This window comes from Drosophila grimshawi, unplaced genomic scaffold (genome assembly GCF_018153295.1).
Source record: "Drosophila grimshawi isolate 15287-2541.00 unplaced genomic scaffold, ASM1815329v1 contig_44, whole genome shotgun sequence".
Taxonomy (NCBI): domain Eukaryota; kingdom Metazoa; phylum Arthropoda; class Insecta; order Diptera; family Drosophilidae; genus Drosophila; species Drosophila grimshawi.
This window is the reverse complement of record NW_025063240.1, coordinates 6,431,799-6,453,541: the sequence shown is the minus strand read 5'-3', so window position 1 is coordinate 6,453,541 and position 21,743 is coordinate 6,431,799. Positions and strand designations below refer to the sequence as shown.

General features: G+C 41.5%; 1 protein-coding gene across 4 annotated transcripts in view; it reads left to right on the top strand.

Moving 5' to 3' along the window:
• The window catches only part of LOC6559006 (ankyrin-3), a 75,025-nt gene that overhangs the window by 42,547 nt on the left and 10,735 nt on the right, over positions 1-21,743 (top strand). The gene's annotated exons all lie outside the window — the stretch shown is intronic.

The following is a 21,743-nucleotide window of genomic DNA, read 5'->3' as shown; positions in this document are numbered from 1 at the left end:
CCACTTACGGACCTCAAGGACATTAAGTCCCCAACTAAAATTGATGAGAAACCCAAGTCCCGAATTGATGCAACAAAGAAAACTCCTAAAGAATACTCTGATGATGAAAGTGATGATGAGATTGGATTTGATAACCCTCAAGACAAGACCCTTCCTTCCACCACACCATTAGTTCCTCTTTCTACGACTACTAGCAAGATTACTTCAGTGAGTGAATCTCACGATTCTGTTAGTGTACAGATCAAGGAAGAAGTCAAACTGCCCACAGATCCCATTCAATCTATTGAGAAACCAAAATCACCAACAGATGTAGTTAAAACAGATACCAGTGACATGCCTCACCCTCAGCCAGTTCCCTTAACCGGCTCTCTTCTCCCAATTGGAGATAAATCTCTTCCGAAATCTGACGATATTCTTAAGCCACTAACGGACCTGAAGGACATTAAGTCCCCAACTAAAATTGATGAGAAACCCAAGTCCCCAATTGATGCAACAAAGAAAACTACTAAAGAATACTCTGATGATGAAAGTGATGATGAGATTGGATTTGATAAGCCTCAAGACAAGATCCTTCCTTCCGCCACACCATTAGTTCCTCTTTCTACGACTACTAGCAAGATTACTTCAGTGAGTGAATCTCACGATTCTGTTAGTGTACAGATCAAGGAAGAAGTCAAACTGCCCACATATCCCATTCAATCTATTGAGAAACCAAAATCACCAACAGATGTAGTTAAAACAGATACCAGTGACATGCCTCACCCTCAGCCCGTTCCCTCAACCGGCTCTCTTCTCCCAATTGGAGATAAATCTCTTCCGAAATCTGACGATATTCTTAAGCCTCTAACGGACCTGAAGGACATTAAGTCTTTAAATAAAGTTGATGAGAAACCCAAGTCCCCAATTGATGCAACAAAGAAAACTCTTAAAGAATACTCTGATGATGAAAGTGATGACGAGATTGGATTTGATAAGCCTCAAGACAAGACCCTTCCTTCCGCCACACCATTAGTTCCTCTTTCTACGACTACTAGCAAGATTACTTCAGTGAGTGAATCTCACGATTCTGTTAGTGTACAGATCAAGGAAGAAGTCAAACTGCCCACAGATCCCATTAAATCTTTTGAGAAACCAAAATCGCCAACCGATTTAGCTAAATCAGTTCCAAAAGATTACTCTGACGATGAGAGTGATGAAGAATTCGAAATTGCTAAGCCACATGACAAGCCTCACCCTCAGCCCGTTCCCTCGACCGGCTCTCTTCTCCCAATTGGAGATAAATCTCTTCAGAAATCTGACGATATTCTTAAGCCACTAACGGACCTGAAGGACATTAAGTCCCCAACTAAAATTGATGAGAAACCCAAGTCCCCAATTGATGCAACAAAGAAAACTTTTAAAGAATACTCTGATGATGAAAGTAATGATGAGATTGGATTTGATAAGCCTCAAGACAAGACTCTTCCTTCCGCCACACCACTAGTTCCTCTTTCTACGACTACTAGCAAGATTACTTCAGTGAGTGAGTCTCATGATTCCGTTAGTTTACAGATCAAGGAAGAAGTCAAACTGCCCACAGATTCCATTAAATCTATTGAGAAACCAAAATCGCCAACCGATTTAGCTAAATCAGTTCCAAAAGATTACTCTGACGACGAAAGTGATGAAGAATTCGAAACTGCAAAGCCACATGACAAGTCTCACCCTCAGCCCGTTCCCTCGCATGGCTCTCTTCTCTCAATTGGAGATAAATCTCTTCAGAAATCTGACGATATTCTTAAGCCACTAACGGACTTGAAGGACATTAAGTTCCCAACTAAAATTGATGAGAAACCCAAGTCCCCAACTGATGCAACAAAGAAAACTATTAAAGAATACTCTGATGATGAAAGTGATGATGAGATTGGATTTGATAAGCCTCAAGACAAGACCCTTCCTTCCGCCACACCATTAGTTCCTCTTTCTACGTCTACTAGCAAGATTACTTCAGTGAGTGAGTCTCATGATTCCGTTAGTTTACAGATCAAGGAAGAAGTCAAACTGCCCACAGATCCCATTAAATCTATTGAGAAACCAAAATCACCAACAGATGTAGTTAAAACAGATACCAGTGACATGCCTCACCCTCAGCCCGTTCCCTTAACCGGCTCTCTTCTCCCAATTGGAGATAAATCTCTTCCGAAATCTGACGATATTCTTAAGCCACTAACGGACCTGAAGGACATTAAGTCCCCAACTAAAATTGATGAGAAACCCAAGTCCCCAATTGATGCAACAAAGAAAACTACTAAAGAATACTCTGATGATGAAAGTGATGATGAGATAGGATTTGATAAGCCTCAAGACAAGACCCTTCCTTCCGCCACACCATTAGTTCCTCTTTCTACGACTACTAGCAAGATTACTTCAGTGAGTGAATCTCACGATTCTGTTAGTGTACAGATCAAGGAAGAAGTCAAACTGCCCACAGATCCCATTAAATCTTTTGAGAAACCAAAATCGCCAACCGATTTAGCTAAATCAGTTCCAAAATATTATTCTGACGATGAGAGTGATGAAGAATTCGAAACTGCTAAGCCACATGACAAGCCTAACCCTCAGCCAGTTCCCTTAACCGGCTCTCTTCTCCCAATTGGAGATAAATCTCTTCCGAAATCTGACGATATTCTTAAGCCACTAACGGACCTGAAGGACATTAAGTCCCCAACTAAAATTGATGAGAAACCCAAGTCCCCAATTGATGCAACAAAGAAAACTCCTAAAGAATACTCTGATGATGAAAGTGATGATGAGATTGGATTTGATAAGCCTCAAGACAAGACCCTTCCTTCCGCCACACCATTAGTTCCTCTTTCTACGACTACTAGCAAGATTACTTCAGTGAGTGAATCTCACGATTCTGTTAGTGTACAGATCAAGGAAGAAGTCAAACTGCCCACAGATCCCATTAAATCTTTTGAGAAACCAAAATCGCCAACCAAGATTTAGCTAAATCAGTTCAAATTACCACGAAGAGATGAAGAATTCGAAATTGCTAAGCCACATGACAAGCCTCACCCTCAGCCCGTTCCCTCAACCGGCTCTCTTCTCCCAATTGGAGATAAATCTCTTCAGAAATCTGACGATATTCTTAAGCCACTAACGGACCTGAAGGACATTAAGTCCCCAACTAAAATTGATGAGAAACCCAAGTCCCCAATTGATGCAACAAAGAAAACTATTAAAGAATACTCTGATGATGAAAGTGATGATGAGATTGGATTTGATAAGCCTCAAGACAAGACCCTTCCTTCCGCCACACCATTAGTTCCTCTTTCTACGACTACTAGCAAGATTACTTCAGTGAGTGAGTCTCATGATTCCGTTAGTTTACAGATCAAGGAAGAAGTCAAACTGCCCACAGATCCCATTAAATCTATTGAGAAACCAAAATCGCCAACCGATTTAGCTAAATCAGTTCCAAAAGATTACTCTGACGATGAGAGTGATGAAGAATTCGAAACTGCAAAGCCACATGACAAGTCTCACCCTCAGCCCGTTCCCTCGCATGGCTCTCTTCTCTCAATTGGAGATAAATCTCTTCAGAAATCTGACGATATTCTTAAGCCACTAACGGACCTGAAGGACATTAAGTCCCCAACTAAAATTGATGAGAAACCCAAGTCCCCAACTGATGCAACAAAGAAAACTATTAAAGAATACTCTGATGATGAAAGTGATGATGAGATTGGATTTGATAAGCCTCAAGACAAGACCCTTCCTTCCGCCACACCATTAGTTCCTCTTTCTACGACTACTAGCAAGATTACTTCAGTGAGTGAGTCTCATGATTCCGTTAGTTTACAGATCAAGGAAGAAGTCAAACTGCCCACAGATCCCATTAAATCTATTGAGAAACCAAAATCACCAACAGATGTAGTTAAAACAGATACCAGTGACATGCCTCACCCTCAGCCCGTTCCCTTAACCGGCTCTCTTCTCCCAATTGGAGATAAATCTCTTCCGAAATCTGACGATATTCTTAAGCCACTAACGGACCTGAAGGACATTAAGTCCCCAACTAAAATTGATGAGAAACCCAAGTCCCCAATTGATGCAACAAAGAAAACTACTAAAGAATACTCTGATGATGAAAGTGATGATGAGATTGGATTTGATAAGCCTCAAGACAAGACCCTTCCTTCCGCCACACCATTAGTTCCTCTTTCTACGACTACTAGCAAGATTACTTCAGTGAGTGAATCTCACGATTCTGTTAGTGTACAGATCAAGGAAGAAGTCAAACTGCCCACAGATCCCATTAAATCTTTTGAGAAACCAAAATCGCCAACCGATTTAGCTAAATCAGTTCCAAAATATTATTCTGACGATGAGAGTGATGAAGAATTCGAAACTGCTAAGCCACATGACAAGCCTCACCCTCAGCCAGTTCCCTTAACCGGCTCTCTTCTCCCAATTGGAGATAAATCTCTTCCGAAATCTGACGATATTCTTAAGCCACTAACGGACCTGAAGGACATTAAGTCCCCAACTAAAATTGATGAGAAACCCAAGTCCCCAATTGATGCAACAAAGAAAACTCCTAAAGAATACTCTGATGATGAAAGTGATGATGAGATAGGATTTGATAAGCCTCAGGACAAGACCCTTCCTTCCGCCACACCATTAGTTCCTCTTTCTACGACTACTAGCAAGATTACTTCAGTGAGTGAATCTCACGATTCCGTTAGTGTACAGATCAAGGAAGAAGTCAAACTGCCCACAGATCCCATTCAATCTATTGAGAAACCAAAATCACCAACAGATGTAGTTAAAACAGATACCAGTGACATGCCTCACCCTCAGCCCGTTCCCTCAACCGGCTCTCTTCTCCCAATTGGAGATAAATCTCTTCCGAAATCTGACGATATTCTTAAGCCACTAACGGACCTGAAGGACATTAAGTCCCCAAATAAAATTGATGAGAAACCCAAGTCCCCAATTGATGCAACAAAGAAAACTCTTAAAGAATACTCTGATGATGAAAGTGATGATGAGATTGGATTTGATAAGCCTCAAGACAAGACCCTTCCTTCCGCCACACCATTAGTTCCTCTTTCTACGACTACTAGCAAGATTACTTCAGTGAGTGAATCTCACGATTCTGTTAGTGTACAGATCAAGGAAGAAGTCAAACTGCCCACAGATCCCATTAAATCTTTTGAGAAACCAAAATCGCCAACCGATTTAGCTAAATCAGTTCCAAAATATTATTCTGACGATGAGAGTGATGAAGAATTCGAAACTGCTAAGCCACATGACAAGCCTAACCCTCAGCCAGTTCCCTTAACCGGCTCTCTTCTCCCAATTGGAGATAAATCTCTTCCGAAATCTGACGATATTCTTAAGCCACTAACGGACCTGAAGGACATTAAGTCCCCAACTAAAATTGATGAGAAACCCAAGTCCCCAATTGATGCAACAAAGAAAACTACTAAAGAATACTCTGATGATGAAAGTGATGATGAGATTGGATTTGACAAGCCTCAAGACAAGACCCTTCCTTCCGCCACACCATTAGTTCCTCTTTCTACGACTACTAGCAAGATTACTTCAGTGAGTGAATCTCACGATTCTGTTAGTGTACAGATCAAGGAAGAAGTCAAACTGCCCACAGATCCCATTCAATCTATTGAGAAACCAAAATCACCAACAGATGTAGTTAAAACAGATACCAGTGACATGCCTCACCCTCAGCCCGTTCCCTTAACCGGCTCTCTTCTCCCAATTGGAGATAAATCTCTTCCGAAATCTGACGATATTCTTAAGCCACTAACGGACCTGAAGGACATTAAGTCCCCAACTAAAATTGATGAGAAACCCAAGTCCCCAATTGATGCAACAAAGAAAACTCTTAAAGAATACTCTGATGATGAAAGTGATGATGAGATTGGATTTGATAAGCCTCAAGACAAGACCCTTCCTTCCGCCACACCATTAGCTCCTCTTTCTACGACAACTAGCAAGATTACTTCAGTGAATAAATCTCGCGATTCTGTTAGTGTACAGATCAAGGAAGAAGTCAAACTGCCCACAGATCCCATTAAATCTTTTGAGAAACCAAAATCACCAACAGATGTAGTTAAAACAGATACCAGTGACATGCCTCACCCTCAGCCCGTTCCCTCAACCGGCTCTCTTCTCCCAATTGGAGATAAATCTCTTTCGAAATCTGACGATATTCTTAAGCCACTAACGGACCTGAAGGACATTAAGTCTCCAAATAAAGTTGATGAGAAACCCAAGTCCCCAATTGATGCAACAAAGAAAACTCCTAAAGAATACTCTGATGATGAAAGTGATGATGAGATAGGATTTGATAAGCCTCAAGACAAGACCCTTCCTTCCGCCACACCATTAGTTCCTCTTTCTACGACTACTAGCAAGATTACTTCAGTGAGTGAATCTCACGATTCTGTTAGAGTACAGATCAAGGAAGAAGTCAAACTGCCCACAGATCCCATTAAATCTTTTGAGAAACCAAAATCGCCAACCGATTTAGCTAAATCAGTTCCAAAATATTATTCTGACGATGAGAGTGATGAAGAATTCGAAACTGCTGAGCTACATGACAAGCCTAACCCTCAGCCAGTTCCCTTAACCGGCTCTCTTCTCCCATTGGATATAATCTCTTCCGAAATCTGTCGATATTCTTAAGCCACTAACGGACCTGAAGGATATTAAGTCCCCAACTAAAAGTGATGAGAAGCCCAAGTCCCCAATTGATGCAACAAAGAAAACTCTTAAAGAATACTCTGATGATGAAAGTGATGATGAGATTGGATTTGATAAGCCTCAAGACAAGACCCTTCCTTCCGCCACACCATTAGTTCCTCTTTCTACGACTACTAGCAAGATTACTTCAGTGAGTGAATCTCACGATTCTGTTAGAATACAGATCAAGGAAGAAGTCAAACTGCCCTCAGATCCCATTAAATCTATTGAGAAACCAAAATTACAAACAGATGTAGTTAAAACAGATCACAGTGACATGCCTCACCCTCAGCCCGTTCCCTTAACCGGCTCTCTTCTCCCAATTGGAGATAAATCTCTTCCGAAATCTGACGATATTCTTAAGCCACTAACGGACCTGAAGGGTCTTAAGTCCCCAACTAAAATTGATGAGAAACCCAAGTCCCCAATTGATGCAACAAAGAAAACTACTAAAGAATACTCTGATGATGAAAGTGATGATGAGATTGGATTTGACAAGCCTCAAGACAAGACCCTTCCTTCCGCCACACCATTAGTTCCTCTTTCTACGACTACTAGCAAGATTACTTCAGTGAGTGAATCTCACGATTCTGTTAGTGTACAGATCAAGGAAGAAGTCAAACTGCCCATAGATCCCATTCAATCTATTGAGAAACCAAAATCACCAACAGATGTAGTTAAAACAGATACCAGTGACATGCCTCACCCTCAGCCCGTTCCCTCAACCGGCTCTCTTCTCCCAATTGGAGATAAATCTCTTTCGAAATCTGACGATATTCTTAAGCCACTAACGGACCTGAAGGACATTAAGTCTCCAAATAAAGTTGATGAGAAACCCAAGTCCCCACTTGATGCAACAAAGAAAACTCTTACAGAATACTCTGATGATGAAAGTGATGATGAGATTGGATTTGATAAGCCTCAAGACAAGACCCTTCCTTCCGCCACACCATTAGTTCCTCTTTCTACGACTACTAGCAAGATTACTTCAGTGAGTGAATCTCACGATTCTGTTAGTGTACAGATCAAGGAAGAAGTCAAACTGCCCACAGATCCCATTAAATCTTTTGAGAAACCAAAATCTACAACCGATTTAGCTAAATCAGTTCCAAAATATTATTCTGACGATGAGAGTGATGAAGAATTCGAAACTGCTAAGCCACATGACAAGCCTCAGCCTCATCCAGTTCCCTTAACCGGCTCTCTTCTCCCAATTGGAGATAAATCTCTTCCGAAATCTGACGATATTCTTAAGCCACTAACGGACCTGAAGGACATTAAGTCTCCAAATAAAGTTGATGAGAAACCCAAGTCCCCACTTGATGCAACAAAGAAAACTCTTACAGAATACTCTGATGATGAAAGTGATGATGAGATTGGATTTGATAAGCCTCAAGACAAGACCCTTCCTTCCGCCACACCATTAGTTCCTCTTTCTACGACTACTAGCAAGATTACTTCAGTGAGTGAATCTCACGATTCTGTTAGTGTACAGATCAAGGAAGAAGTCAAACTGCCCACAGATCCCATTAAGTCTTTTGAGAAACCAAAATCTACAACCGATTTAGCTAAATCAGTTCCAAAATATTATTCTGACGATGAGAGTGATGAAGAATTCGAAACTGCTAAGCCACATGACAAGCCTCAGCCTCATCCAGTTCCCTTAACCGGCTCTCTTCTCCCAATTGGAGATAAATCTCTTCCGAAATCTGACGATATTCTTAAGCCACTAACGGACCTGAAGGATGTTAAGTCCCCAACTAAAATTGATGAGAAACCCAAGTCCCCAATTGATGCAACAAAGAAGACTACTAAAGAATACTCTGATGATGAAAGTGATGATGAGATTGGATTTGATAAGCCTCAAGACAAGACCCTTCCTTCCGCCACACCATTAGTTCCTCTTTCTACGACTACTAGCAAGATTACTTCAGTGAGTGAATCTCGCGATTCTGTTAGTGTACAGATCAAGGAAGAAGTCAAACTGCCCACAGATCCCATTAAATCTTTTGAGAAACCAAAATCGCCAACCGATTTAGCTAAATCAGTTCCAAAATATTATTCTGACGATCAGAGTGATGAAGAATTCGAAACTGCTAAGCCACATGACAAGCCTAACCCTCAGCCCGTTCCCTTAACCGGCTCTCTTCTCCCAATTGGAGATAAATCTCTTCCGAAATCTGACGATATTCTTAAGCCACTAACGGACCTGAAGGACATTAAGTCCCCAACTAAAATTGATGAGAAACCCAAGTCCCCAATTGATGCAACAAAGAAAACTCCTAAAGAATACTCTGATGATGAAAGTGATGATGAGATTGGATTTGATAAGCCTCAAGACAAGACCCTTCCTTCCGCCACACCATTAGTTCCTCTTTCTACGACTACTAGCAAGATTACTTCAGTGAGTGAATCTCACGATTCTGTTAGTGTACAGATCAAGGAAGAAGTCAAACTGCCCACAGATCCCATTCAATCTATTGAGAAACCAAAATCACCAACAGATGTAGTTAAAACAGATACCAGTGACATGCCTCACCCTCAGCCCGTTCCCTCAACCGGCTCTCTTCTCCCAATTGGAGATAAATCTCTTTCGAAATCTGACGATATTCTTAAGCCACTAACGGACCTGAAGGACATTAAGTCTCCAAATAAAGTTGATGAGAAACCCAAGTCCCCACTTGATGCAACAAAGAAAACTCTTAAAGAATACTCTGATGATGAAAGTGATGATGAGATTGGATTTGATAAGCCTCAAGACAAGACCCTTCCTTCCGCCACACCATTAGTTCCTCTTTCTACGACTACTAGCAAGATTACTTCAGTGAGTGAATATCACGATTCTGTTAGTGTACAGGTCAAGGAAGAAGTTAAACTGCCCACAGATCCCATTCAATTTATTGAGAAACCAAAATCACCAACAGATTTAGCTAAATCAGTTCCAAAATATTATTCTGACGATCAGAGTGATGAAGAATTCGAAACTGCTAAGCCACATGACAAGCCTAACCCTCAGGCAGTTCCCTTAACCGGCTCTCTTCTCCCAATTGGAGATAAATCTCTTCCGAAATCTGACGATATTCTTAAGCCACTAACGGACCTGAAGGATGTTAAGTCCCCAACTAAAATTGATGAGAAACCCAAGTCCCCAATTGATGCAACAAAGAAAACTCCTAAAGAATACTCTGATGATGAAAGTGATGATGAGATTGGATTTGATAAGCCTCAAGACAAGACCCTTCCTTCCGCCACACCATTAGTTCCTCTTTCTACGACTACTAGCAAGATTACTTCAGTGAGTGAATCTCACGATTCTGTTAGTGTACAGATCAAGGAAGAAGTCAAACTGCCCACAGATCCCATTCAATTTATTGAGAAACCAAAATCACCAACAGATGTAGTTAAAACAGATACCAGTGACATGCCTCACCCTCAGCCCGTTCCCTCAACCGACTCTCTTCTCCCAATTGGAGATAAATCTCTTCCGAAATCTGACGATATTCTTAAGCCACTAACGGACCTGAAGGACATTAAGTCCCCAACTAAAATTGATGAGAAACCCAAGTCCCCAATTGATGCAACAAAGAAAACTACTAAAGAATACTCTGATGATGAAAGTGATGATGAGATTGGATTTGACAAGCCTCAAGACAAGACCCTTCCTTCCGCCACACCAGTAGTTCCTCTTTCTACGACTACTAGCAAGATTACTTCAGTGAGTGAATCTCACGATTCTGTTAGTGTACAGATCAAGGAAGAAGTCAAACTGCCCACAGATCCCATTCAATCTATTGAGAAACCAAAATCACCAACAGATGTAGTTAAAACAGATACCAGTGACATGCCTCACCCTCAGCCCGTTCCCTCAACCGGCTCTCTTCTCCCAATTGGAGATAAATCTCTTCCGAAATCTGACGATATTCTTAAGCCACTAACGGACCTGAAGGACATTAAGTCCCCAACTAAAATTGATGAGAAACCCAAGTCCCCAATTGATGCAACAAAGAAAACTACTAAAGAATACTCTGATGATGAAAGTGATGATGAGATTGGATTTGATAAGCCTCAAGACAAGACCCTTCCTTCCGCCACACCATTAGTTCCTCTTTCTACGACTACTAGCAAGATTACTTCAGTGAGTGAATCTCACGATTCTGTTAGTGTACAGATCAAGGAAGAAGTCAAACTGCCCACAGATCCCATTCAATCTATTGAGAAACCAAAATCACCAACAGATGTAGTTAAAACAGATACCAGTGACATGCCTCACCCTCAGCCCGTTCCCTCAACCGGCTCTCTTCTCCCAATTGGAGATAAATCTCTTCCGAAATCTGACGATATTCTTAAGCCACTAACGGACCTGAAGGACATTAAGTCTCCAACTAAAATTGATGAGAAACCCAAGTCCCCAATTGATGCAACAAAGAAAACTCCTAAAGAATACTCTGATGATGAAAGTGATGATGAGATTGGATTTGATAAGCCTCAAGACAAGACCCTTCCTTCCGCCACACCATTAGTTCCTCTTTCTACGACTACTAGCAAGATTACTTCAGTGAGTGAATCTCACGATTCTGTTAGTGTACAGATCAAGGAAGAAGTCAAACTGCCCACAGATCCCATTAAATCTCTTGAGAAACCAAAATCGCCAACCGATTTAGCTAAATCAGTTCCAAAATATTACTCTGACGATGAGAGTGATGAAGAATTCGAAACTGCTAAGCCACATGACAAGCCTCACCCTCAGCCCGTTCCCTTAACCGGCTCTCTTCTCCCAATTGGAGATAAATCTCTTCCGAAATCTGACGATATTCTTAAGCCACTAACGGACCTGAAGGATATTAAGTCCCCAACTAAAATTGATGAGAAACCCAAGTCCCCAATTGATGCAACAAAGAAAACTACTTAAAGAATACTCTGATGATGAAAGTGATGATGAGATTGGATTTGATAAGCCTCAAGACAAGACCCTTCCTTCCGCCACACCATTAGTTCCTCTTTCTACGACTACTAGCAAGATTACTTCAGTGAGTGAATCTCACGATTCTGTTAGTGTACAGATCAAGGAAGAAGTCAAACTGCCCACAGATCCCATTAAATCTATTGAGAAACCAAAATCACCAACAGATGTAGTTAAAACAGATACCAGTGACATGCCTCACCCTCAGCCCGTTCCCTTAACCGGCTCTCTTCTCCCAATTGGAGATAAATCTCTTCCGAAATCTGACGATATTCTTAAGCCACTAACGGACCTGAAGGACATTAAGTCCCCAACTAAAATTGATGAGAAACCCAAGTCCCCAATTGATGCAACAAAGAAAACTACTAAAGAATACTCTGATGATGAAAGTGATGATGAGATTGGATTTGATAAGCCTCAAGACAAGACCCTTCCTTCCGCCACACCATTAGTTCCTCTTTCTACGACTACTAGCAAGATTACTTCAGTGAGTGAATCTCACGATTCTGTTAGTGTACAGATCAAGGAAGAAGTCAAACTGCCCACAGATCCCATTCAATCTATTGAGAAACCAAAATCACCAACAGATGTAGTTAAAACAGATACCAGTGACATGCCTCACCCTCAGCCCGTTCCCTCAACCGGCTCTCTTCTCCCAATTGGAGATAAATCTCTTCCGAAATCTGACGATATTCTTAAGCCACTAACGGACCTGAAGGACATTAAGTCCCCAACTAAAATTGATGAGAAACCCAAGTCCCCAATTGATGCAACAAAGAAAACTCTTACAGAATACTCTGATGATGAAAGTGATGATGAGATTGGATTTGATAAGCCTCAAGACAAGACCCTTCCTTCCGCCACACCATTAGTTCCTCTTTCTACGACTACTAGCAAGATTACTTCAGTGAGTGAATCTCACGATTCTGTTAGTGTACAGATCAAGGAAGAAGTCAAACTGCCCACAGATCCCATTAAATCTATTGAGAAACCAAAATCACCAACAGATGTAGTTAAAACAGAAATATTTTGGGAGTGATGAAAAACCACTGACAAGCCTCACCCTCAGCCCGTTCCCTCAACCGGCTCTCTTCTCCCAATTGGAGATAAATCTCTTCCGAAATCTGACGATATTCTTAAGCCACTAACGGACCTGAAGGACATTAAGTCCCCAACTAAAATTGATGAGAAACCCAAGTCCCCAATTGATGCAACAAAGAAAACTCCTAAAGAATACTCTGATGATGAAAGTGATGATGAGATTGGATTTGATAAGCCTCAAGACAAGACCCTTCCTTCCGCCACACCATTAGTTCCTCTTTCTACGACTACTAGCAAGATTACTTCAGTGAGTGAATCTCACGATTCTGTTAGTGTACAGATCAAGGAAGAAGTCAAACTGCCCACAGATCCCATTAAATCTATTGAGAAACCAAAATCACAACCGATTTAGCTAACCCAAAAGATTATTCTGACATAGTATGAAGAATTCGAAACTGCTAAGCCACATGACAAGCCTAACCCTCAGCCCGTTCCCTCAACCGGCTCTCTTCTCCCAATTGGAGATAAATCTCTTCCGAAATCTGACGATATTCTTAAGCCACTAACGGACCTGAAGGATGTTAAGTCCCCAACTAAAATTGATGAGAAACCCAAGTCCCCAATTGATGCAACAAAGAAAACTACTAAAGAATACTCTGATGATGAAAGTGATGATGAGATTGGATTTGATAAGCCTCAAGACAAGACCCTTCCTTCCGCCACACCATTAGTTCCTCTTTCTACGACTACTAGCAAGATTACTTCAGTGAGTGAATCTCACGATTCTGTTAGTGTACAGATCAAGGAAGAAGTCAAACTGCCCACAGATCCCATTAAATCTTTTGAGAAACCAAAATCGCCAACCGATTTAGCTAAATCAGTTCCAAAATATTATTCTGACGATCAGAGTGATGAAGAATTCGAAACTGCTAAGCCACATGACAAGCCTAACCCTCAGCCAGTTCCCTTAACCGGCTCTCTTCTCCCAATTGGAGATAAATCTCTTCCGAAATCTGACGATATTCTTAAGCCACTAACGGACCTGAAGGACATTAAGTCCCCAACTAAAATTGATGAGAAACCCAAGTCCCCAATTGATGCAACAAAGAAAACTCCTAAAGAATACTCTGATGATGAAAGTGATGATGAGATTGGATTTGATAAGCCTCAAGACAAGACCCTTCCTTCCGCCACACCATTAGTTCCTCTTTCTACGACTACTAGCAAGATTACTTCAGTGAGTGAATCTCACGATTCTGTTAGTGTACAGATCAAGGAAGAAGTCAAACTGCCCACAGATCCCATTCAATCTATTGAGAAACCAAAATCACCAACAGATGTAGTTAAAACAGATACCAGTGACATGCCTCACCCTCAGCCCGTTCCCTCAACCGGCTCTCTTCTCCCAATTGGAGATAAATCTCTTCCGAAATCTGACGATATTCTTAAGCCACTAACGGACCTGAAGGACATTAAGTCTCCAACTAAAATTGATGAGAAACCCAAGTCCCCAATTGATGCAACAAAGAAAACTCTTAAAGAATACTCTGATGATGAAAGTGATGATGAGATTGGATTTGATAAGCCTCAAGACAAGACCCTTCCTTCCGCCACACCATTAGTTCCTCTTTCTACGACTACTAGCAAGATTACTTCAGTGAGTGAATCTCACGATTCTGTTAGTGTACAGATCAAGGAAGAAGTCAAACTGCCCACAGATCCCATTCAATCTATTGAGAAACCAAAATCACCAACAGATGTAGTTAAAACAGATACCAGTGACAAGCCTCACCCTCAGCCCGTTCCCTCAACCGGCTCTCTTCTCCCAATTGGAGATAAATCTCTTCCGAAATCTGACGATATTCTTAAGCCACTAACGGACCTGAAGGATGTTAAGTCCCCAACTAAAATTGATGAGAAACCCAAGTCCCCAATTGATGCAACAAAGAAAACTCCTAAAGAATACTCTGATGATGAAAGTGATGATGAGATTGGATTTGATAAGCCTCAAGACAAGACCCTTCCTTCCGCCACACCATTAGTTCCTCTTTCTACGACTACTAGCAAGATTACTTCAGTGAGTGAATCTCACGATTCTGTTAGTGTACAGATCAAGGAAGAAGTCAAACTGCCCACAGATCCCATTAAATCTATTGAGAAACCAAAATCACCAACAGATGTAGTTAAAACAGATACCAGTGACATGCCTCACCCTCAGCCCGTTCCCTCAACCGACTCTCTTCTCCCAATTGGAGATAAATCTCTTCCGAAATCTGACGATATTCTTAAGCCACTAACGGACCTGAAGGACATTAAGTCCCCAACTAAAATTGATGAGAAACCCAAGTCCCCAATTGATGCAACAAAGAAAACTACTAAAGAATACTCTGATGATGAAAGTGATGATGAGATTGGATTTGACAAGCCTCAAGACAAGACCCTTCCTTCCGCCACACCATTAGTTCCTCTTTCTACGACTACTAGCAAGATTACTTCAGTGAGTGAATCTCACGATTCTGTTAGTGTACAGATCAAGGAAGAAGTCAAACTGCCCACAGATCCCATTCAATCTATTGAGAAACCAAAATCACCAACAGATGTAGTTAAAACAGATACCAGTGACATGCCTCACCCTCAGCCCGTTCCCTCAACCGACTCTCTTCTCCCAATTGGAGATAAATCTCTTCCGAAATCTGACGATATTCTTAAGCCACTAACGGACCTGAAGGACATTAAGTCCCCAACTAAAATTGATGAGAAACCCAAGTCCCCAATTGATGCAACAAAGAAAACTCCTAAAGAATACTCTGATGATGAAAGTGATGATGAGATTGGATTTGATAAGCCTCAAGACAAGACCCTTCCTTCCGCCACACCATTAGTTCCTCTTTCTACGACTACTAGCAAGATTACTTCAGTGAGTGAATCTCACGATTCTGTTAGTGTACAGATCAAGGAAGAAGTCAAACTGCCCACAGATCCCATTCAATCTATTGAGAAACCAAAATCACCAACAGATGTAGTTAAAACAGATACCAGTGACATGCCTCACCCTCAGCCCGTTCCCTCAACCGGCTCTCTTCTCCCAATTGGAGATAAATCTCTTCCGAAATCTGACGATATTCTTAAGCCACTAACGGACCTGAAGGACATTAAGTCCCCAACTAAAATTGATGAGAAACCCAAGTCCCCAATTGATGCAACAAAGAAAACTCCTAAAGAATACTCTGATGATGAAAGTGATGATGAGATTGGATTTGATAAGCCTCAAGACAAGACCCTTCCTTCCGCCACACCATTAGTTCCTCTTTCTACGACTACTAGCAAGATTACTTCAGTGAGTGAATCTCACGATTCTGTTAGTGTACAGATCAAGGAAGAAGTCAAACTGCCCACAGATCCCATTAAATCTATTGAGAAACCAAAATCACCAACAGATTTAGTTAAAACAGTCCAAAATATACGAGTGACGAAGAATTCGAAACTCTAACCACATGACAAGCCTCACCCTCAGCCCGTTCCCTCAACCGGCTCTCTTCTCCCAATTGGAGATAAATCTCTTCCGAAATCTGACGATATTCTTAAGCCACTAACGGACCTGAAGGATGTTAAGTCCCCAACTAAAATTGATGAGAAACCCAAGTCCCCAATTGATGCAACAAAGAAAACTCCTGAAGAATACTCTGATGATGAAAGTGATGATGAGATTGGATTTGATAAGCCTCAAGACAAGACCCTTCCTTCCGCCACACCATTAGTTCCTCTTTCTACGACTACTAGCAAGATTACTTCAGTGAGTGAATCTCACGATTCTGTTAGTGTACAGGTCAAGGAAGAAGTCAAACTGCCCACAGATCCCATTAAATCTATTGAGAAACCAAAATCACCAACCGATGTAGCTAAATCAGTTCCAAAATATTACTCTGACGATACCAGTGACATGCCTCACCCTCAGCCCGTTCCCTCAACCGGCTCTCTTCTCCCAATTGGAGATAAATCTCTTCCGAAATCTGACGATATTCTTAAGCCACTAACGGACCTGAAGGACATTAAGTCCCCAACTAAAATTGATGAGAAACCCAAGTCCCCAATTGATGCAACAAAGAAAACTCCTAAAGAATACTCTGATGATGAAAGTGATGATGAGATTGGATTTGATAAGCCTCAAGACAAGACCCTTCCTTCCGCCACACCATTAGTTCCTCTTTCTACGACTACTAGCAAGATTACTTCAGTCAGTGAATCTCACGATTCTGTTAGTGTACAGGTCAAGGAAGAAGTCAAACTGCCCTCAGATCCCATTAAATCTATTGAGAAACCAAAATCACCAACAGATGTAGTTAAAACAGATACCAGTGACATGCCTCACCCTCAGCCCGTTCCCTCAACCGGCTCTCTTCTCCCAATTGGAGATAAATCTCTTCCGAAATCTGACGATATTCTTAAGCCACTAACGGACCTGAAGGACATTAAGTCCCCAACTAAAATTGATGAGAAACCCAAGTCCCCAATTGATGCAACAAAGAAAACTACTAAAGAATACTCTGATGATGAAAGTGATGATGAGATTGGATTTGACAAGCCTCAAGACAAGACCCTTCCTTCCGCCACACCATTAGTTCCTCTTTCTACGACTACTAGCAAGATTACTTCAGTGAGTGAATCTCACGATTCTGTTAGTGTACAGATCAAGGAAGAAGTCAAACTGCCCACAGATCCCATTCAATCTATTGAGAAACCAAAATCACCAACAGATGTAGTTAAAACAGATACCAGTGACATGCCTCACCCTCAGCCCGTTCCCTCAACCGGCTCTCTTCTCCCAATTGGAGATAAATCTCTTTCGAAATCTGACGATATTCTTAAGCCACTAACGGACCTGAAGGATGTTAAGTCCCCAACTAAAATTGATGAGAAACCCAAGTCCCCAATTGATGCAACAAAGAAAACTCCTAAAGAATACTCTGATGATGAAAGTGATGATGAGATTGGATTTGACAAGCCTCAAGACAAGACCCTTCCTTCCGCCACACCATTAGTTCCTCTTTCTACGACTACTAGCAAGATTACTTCAGTGAGTGAATCTCACGATTCTGCTAGAATACAGATCAAGGAAGAAGTCAAACTGCCCACAGATCCCATTAAATCTATTGACCTGAAGGACATTAAGTCCCCAACTAAAATTGATGAGAAACCCGAGTCCCCAATCGATGCAACAGAGAAAACTACTAAAGAATACTCTGATGATGAAAGTGATGATGAGATTGGATTTGATAAGCCTCAAGACAAGACCCTTCCTTCCGCCACACCATTAGTTCCTCTTTCTACGACTACTAGCAAGATTACTTCAGTGAGTGAATCTCACGATTCTGTTAGTGTACAGATCAAGGAAGAAGTCAAACTGCCCACAGATCCCATTAAATCTATTGAGAAACCAAAATCACCAACAGATGTAGTTAAAACAGATACCAGTGACATGCCTCACCCTCAGCCCGTTCCCTCAACCGGCTCTCTTCTCCCAATTGGAGATAAATCTCTTCCGAAATCTGACGATATTCTTAAGCCACTAACGGACCTGAAGGACATTAAGTCTCCAACTAAAATTGATGAGAAACCCAAGTCCCCAATTGATGCAACAAGGAAAACTCCTAAAGAATACTCTGATGATGAAAGTGATGATGAGATTGGATTTGATAAGCCTCAAGACAAGACCCTTCCTTCCGCCACACCATTAGTTCCTCTTTCTACGACTACTAGCAAGATTACTTCAGTGAGTGAATCTCACGATTCTGTTAGTGTACAGGTCAAGGAAGAAGTTAAACTGCCCACAGATCCCATTAAATCTATTGAGAAACCAAAATTGCCAACCGATTTAGCTGAATCAGTTCCAAAATATTACTCTGACGATGACAGTGATGAAGAATTCGAAACTGCTAAGCCACATGACAAGCCTTACCCTCAGCCCGTTCCCTTAACCGGCTCTCTTCTCCCAATTGGAGATAAATCTCTTCCGAAATCTGACGATATTCTTAAGCCACTAACGGACCTGAAGGACATTAAGTCTCCAACTAAAATTGATGAGAAACCCAAGTCCCCAATTGATGCAACAAGGAAAACTCCTAAAGAATACTCTGATGATGAAAGTGATGATGAGATTGGATTTGATAAGCCTCAAGACAAGACCCTTCCTTCCGCCACACCATTAGTTCCTCTTTCTACGACTACTAGCAAGATTACTTCAGTGAGTGAGTCTCATGATTCCGTTAGTTTACAGATCAAGGAAGAAGTCAAACTGCCCTCAGATCCCATTAAATCTATTGAGAAACCAAAATCACCAACAGATGTAGTTAAAACAGATACCAGTGACATGCCTCACCCTCAGCCCGTTCCCTCAACCGGCTCTCTTCTCCCAATTGGAGATAAATCTCTTCCGAAATCTGACGATATTCTTAAGCCACTTACGGACCTGAAAGACATTAAGTCTCCAACTAAAATTGATGAGAAACCCAAGTCCCCAATTGATGCAACAAAGAAAACTCCTAAAGAATACTCTGATGATGAAAGTGATGATGAGATTGGATTTGATAAGCCTCAAGACAAGACCCTTCCTTCCGCCACACCATTACTTCCTCTTTCTACGACTACTAGCAAGATAACTTCAGAGAGTGAATCTCACGATTTTATTAGTGTACAGATCAAGGAAGAAGTCAAACTGCCCACAGATTCCATTAAATCTATTGAGAAACCAAAATCACCAACAGATGTAGTTAAAACAGTTCCAAAAGATTACTCTGACAATGAGAGTGATGAAGAATTCGCAATTGCTAAGCCACAACACAAGGCTCTCCCCCAGTCGATTCCAGTTGGAGATGAATATTTGCAAGGGGCTAATATAGTTAGTAATGAGCTGGTGCAATCTCAATTCACATCCGCGCAAAGTCGTTCAATCGGACATGAGGGTAATGTAGTTGATGATTTTTCCGTTGTAGAGACCGATGACTCTAGGTCGATACACCAAATTGTTGAAGAAACTTTGAGGGCTGGTGATGCAGAGGTGCAGAAGATAGTTAGCGAAACTCTTAGAAGCGTGCAGTTGCATAAGGATTTAGAAAGTAAGGATCAAGTATTGACTGGGGTTGGTAAAAGTGAACGGACGGTCGAAGAAATTGTAGCGGAAACATTAAAAAGTGCAAATGTGATAGTTGAGAAATCACAAGTAGTGGAACCGTCTAATGTGTGTTTGGATACTAGAGAGAACGAGAATATTGAATGCAAAGAAGTTCGGCCCATATCTTATTTTGTCAAATTAGAAGAGGGAAAGAAAGATGAAAAGCTCACTAAAAAGAAGGAAACAAAAGTCTTACCTAAGAAAACAAATACAGTAAAAGATGAAAAGCCTTCGAGTACAGTGTTAAAGAATCAACGAGAGAAGAAGCAGTTAGTTAAAGAGAAAAGCTTAAAGGCGAAATCTCCAATAACGCAATTAAAGCCAATATCAGCTAGCAAGCAAAAAGTCGCAAGTAAACCAGTATCAACTGAACCCAAGAAGCTATCGAGGAAAACCGAGTCCAAAAGATCTGTAACAAGTTCTACCTCGACAACAACGAGCTCGGCGTCGGCAACAAGTCGTGTCATTAGCGAAATTCATTTTGAAAGAGCTGCCAGTCCAGCATCAAGTTCAATATTTTACGAAAGTCAAGGGGAAAATAGTCGCTCCACAACGCCAAGACCCAGAGTAAAAACCGATGTCACCAGAATTCCATTCAACACCCCAGTTCGCTCGTTTAGTCCGCCACAGAAAACCTCAAAAGTATCCAGATCAACGAAAAGGACAACCGTTAATGCTACTAAGCAAACAAAAGTAGTTACTATACAACAGAAAAATGAATTGAATATGACAAGCTCTACGAAAGTTGAGAAACGCACTGTGAAAACACCAACTACAATTATCACACACAGATATATGCAGCCAACATTAGCGCACAGTATGCGTTACGGTCTAAATACCGATGGTGAGAGTCGAAGTGTGACTCCAGCTCCAGCTAAGTCCCCAGCACCACCCAAATCACCAGCACCAGCACAAACCAATCGACAGAGTATATATAGAATAAAGAATACGACAAGTGCCTTGACAAAAAACTCGTCTATAGAACCAAAACAAAGGAAATTAACCAGCGAAAAGCCATTAGCTTTGACTCTCAATAAAGGTCCCCAAAATGAAAGTAAAGAGTCATTAAAGAGTACAGATCGCCTTTACAAAAGACAAATATCCAAAGAGAATAAACAAGCAAACGTGATAGGCTCCAAGAGCCAAATAACTAAAAGCATGAAGACACAATCAGCAATTGCAACTAAATCCATTGCCTACAGAACTTCCATAGACACTGACAACAAGCTACAGAAAAAAACAGCAACAACAATGCAACGCACTAAAGTTCCAATGAGCTTGTCTTCCGTAACAACAAGAACTTCAACTAAACTAAGCAACAAAAGTGATGAAACCGTTTCAAAACCTCAGATAGACAATAAGAAAATCGTTAGGAAAACAGTAAGCAAAATGAGTGGGGGAAGCACTATTCGCAGTTCCATCGAGCCGAAACTACAAAAGCAAATGAAGGACACAATGAACGAATCGAGCACTACAGCCAGTGGTAGTACCAGTGCCAGTGGGTCCTCGAACAGCACTCGACGCAGCGTGCGGTCCGTGCTGGTTAGCCGTAAGACGGACAAGGAGAAGACCAATATGAAGCTATCGGAGAAGAAGGGCGTTGCCATGGCGGCAACGATGACGTCAACAGTACGTGCTCACAGGGAGCCCACAGCCACAACCGGCGCGGTTAGCACCGTGCTCGTTGATGACGACTCCGAGGTGATAACCATACGATCCATTAAATCAAGTGATAGTACAAAAAGCTCTACCTCATCATCCTCCGGTAGCGGCAGCAACAGTCGCAAGGTGCTAACCAGCGAGGTTTTCACTAAAACACTT